The sequence below is a fragment of the Schistocerca americana genome, chromosome X, assembly GCF_021461395.2.
Source record: "Schistocerca americana isolate TAMUIC-IGC-003095 chromosome X, iqSchAmer2.1, whole genome shotgun sequence".
Taxonomy (NCBI): Eukaryota; Metazoa; Arthropoda; class Insecta; order Orthoptera; family Acrididae; genus Schistocerca; species Schistocerca americana.
Genome location: NC_060130.1, coordinates 981,755,395 through 981,758,725, shown reverse-complemented (window position 1 = coordinate 981,758,725; position 3,331 = coordinate 981,755,395).

Below are 3,331 nucleotides of genomic sequence, written 5' to 3'. Positions count from 1 at the left end.
GTTCTGTACATACAGAGTCGAAAAGTTCGGGTCTGTTTGTTATCAGTAGGTCCAAGATGTTATCTCCACGAGTCGGTTCTCTGTTTAATTGCTCGAGGTAATTTAAATATGATGTGACATTAATGTAGACGAGTAAAACAGGCAAAACTTGGTAAGACGAAAGAAAATTAATTAATATGACAGTGAAAAGAAGTTATTAATGTGACAGCATTGTTATTAAGACACAAGTAATTAAAGCTAACTACTCAGAAACTGTATTTTATCACATAAAATAAATTTCGTGAGTTTAATTGCACATGTTGAAAAAAAAAATGTTCAAATGTGTGTAGAATCTTATGGGACTTAACTGCTTAGGTCATCAGTCCCTAACCTTACACACTACTTAACCTAAATTATCCTAAGGACAAACACACACACCCATGCCCGAGGGAGGACTCGAACCTCCGCCGGGACCAGCCGCACAGTCCATGACTGCAGCGCCCTAGACCGCTCGGCTAATCAAGCGCGGCGCAGGTTGAAAGAGAGAAGAGCTGTAAACAAGTATCTACAGAAAATTAATGCCAACGATCTTCTATGACACAATAGCGAAATGTGGTGTTGCAGCAATAGTGACGAATACTGGTGGGAGCTTGAACTGTTAGTTCTGATATGCGTCTCAAATAAACAATGACTTGTTTACATACGTTTCCCGTTTTAGTTGTAGAATATAGGCCACTCTCCTACTATTGTTGATTACAATTATTACGACTAATGATTATACGATTTAAATCGAAACAGGAATATGGAAGGGGAATTGGTTACACGATCATAACTTTTAACCGCCAGCGGAAGATTAGGAAACGGAAATGCAGAAGACGCAAGAATTTTTTACATTCGCTTCAAATGCGACATCAGAATAATAAGTTCTTATTTCAAGAGATTTTCTTTACTTATGAAGCAACTGTTACAAATGAGAGAAGCTGAATGCAAGAATGTCCGTGGCCGAGCGGTTCTAGGCGCTACAGTCTGGAGCCGCGCGACCGCTACGGTCGCAGGTTCGAATTCTGCCTCGGGCATGGATGTGTGTGATGTTCTTAGGTTAGTTAGGTTTAAGTAGTTCTAAGTTCTAGGGGACTGATGACCTCAGAAGTTAAGTCCCATAGTGCTCAGAGCCATTTGAACCATTTTTGAATGTCCGTTATTGGGCCACTCAGAATCCGAACTAGCTGAGCTTGGTTGAATTCAGAGGCAGTGTGGGATTAAGGACACCACGTGATTCGCTCTTGCTTTGTTGAAAAAACCTTAATGAGTAATGAGCACATTCCTTACTTAAGTATCGTCTCTCTCATAGGAGGAACCGCTTGAAATGCTTATGTATGTGGTACCAGCACAGCACGATGGGCGCCCGTCAGCCGCGCTCGCTTCACCGAGGCCGCGGCTTGCTACCGCCGGTTCGGTCGCGTTGAGCAAGGGCAGCTGACGTCACATTGCGTGAACGAACTGGTGTCGACAGCTGTCGAATCGGCACGAGACGACGAGTTCCCGAGCTGGTCGATATTCCCGCGTTCCCGCATTCACGTCACGTAGCGCTGGTCCTCAGCTGTTAACGGCATTTAATTGAACATGAGCGGAAGTGAACGGACGTTCTACAGTGTCAGCAATCATCGAGGAACTGTTTTCAGTAAACTAGGTGACGAAACGTACATTCTACTGAATAGTCCGGCAGTAAGAAAAACTAGCTGTAGTTGGAAAAAATTTAAGATGATCACTTTTACGATTACTAAATGTCTATAAAATATACCTTATAAATTACAGACGTGATAATATTGCATTAGTCGATTCGATTCTTTACTTCACCACTTTTTAGTTTTCTCTATTTTGGTCTTACAGCTAATTAAATGAAAAATGTTTTCATTAAGTATACAATTACATTAATCTTATTTATTTTTCAGGTAGTTGCGGAAAGAGGCGCTCATCTTCCCATTGGCTACGTGCAGTGCCAAAATGAAGACTATGCAGCACTAACCTTCTGTAAGGGAAGCGCAAGCGATGTGATAAGATAAAATTGTAAAGATGGCTGACATTTATCAAATGTTGCTGCTTCGAGAGCTAATAAACTGGGGATTACAGATAAAAGCTCAAGAACTCATAATGTGGTAGCGAAATGTGGACAGGTCACCGCTCAAAAAGTTCTGCCTTCCCCGAGGGCTGTAGCAAGACACATCAAAGAAATGGCTGACCAGATCAGGAGTGAGCTTATATCTGAGGTGAAAGAGGTTATATCTAAAAACCAATGTGCAATGACGTGCAACTTCTAGACTGATAGCTACCGAACTCATACGTCCTCCTGTATTGATGAATCAATGGATACATGGAGAAAAAATTTATATTCTGCTAACTACGAGATGGCCCCATGTGGCGAAGGCTGGCGAAAATATTATTACAGAAATGTACGAACAGACGGCAGAACTGTCTATTATTGTCCCACAACTGGAGAAAGTTACTTTCGTTATGTATCAGGGCGCTAACATTAAGAAAGCTCTAGAAACACATAAACGTCTCCCATGTGTGGTACGCTGTTTCAGTACAAAAATGTTCAAATGTGTGTGAATTCCTAAGGGACCAAACTGCGTAGGTCATCGGTCCCTAGGCTTACACAGTACTTAAACTAACTTATGCTAACAAAAACACACACCCATACTCGGGGGAGGACTCGAACATCCGGTGGGAGTGGCCGCGTAGTCCGTGACATGACGCCTGTATCAGTACAGCACTATTGCACACCTCCAACGAAATATGTTGAAGAGATGATATTCCTGCCGTATATGAGTCCATCTTGCAAGGGGAGGCCGCCAATTGTGAAATTCAGATTCGATTCATACTGCGCATAATAAAAGCTCATGGCCAGAGGTGTAATGTGGCAAAGCACCAAGATGCACTTCTCAGCCGTTGTCGAGAAAATCGACAGTTAAAAGAAACCGTTGCGGTGAAATACTCTCTACGATTAATTGTTTTCTACAGCGTCGTGGCACAGCGGTAAGCGCTGGGGTTCGTAATCCGAAGGTCGCCGGATCGAATCTCACGCCATGCAACCTTTTTTTTAGTATTTGTTTTTTGTAATTCAAATATATATATATATATATATATATATATATATATATATATATATATATATATATATATATATATATAATTCCCGGCAATCAGTTGCAACAATTATGCATATAATAAGTTGTTGAAAGTCGTTTGTCGTGGAAAAACTGGCGACTTCGAACATCATTATGTTTTCCGCAAACAAAGTTGTATTTCACAAATGTTATTAATTCTCTTCATAATGTTAACCACGTATAGT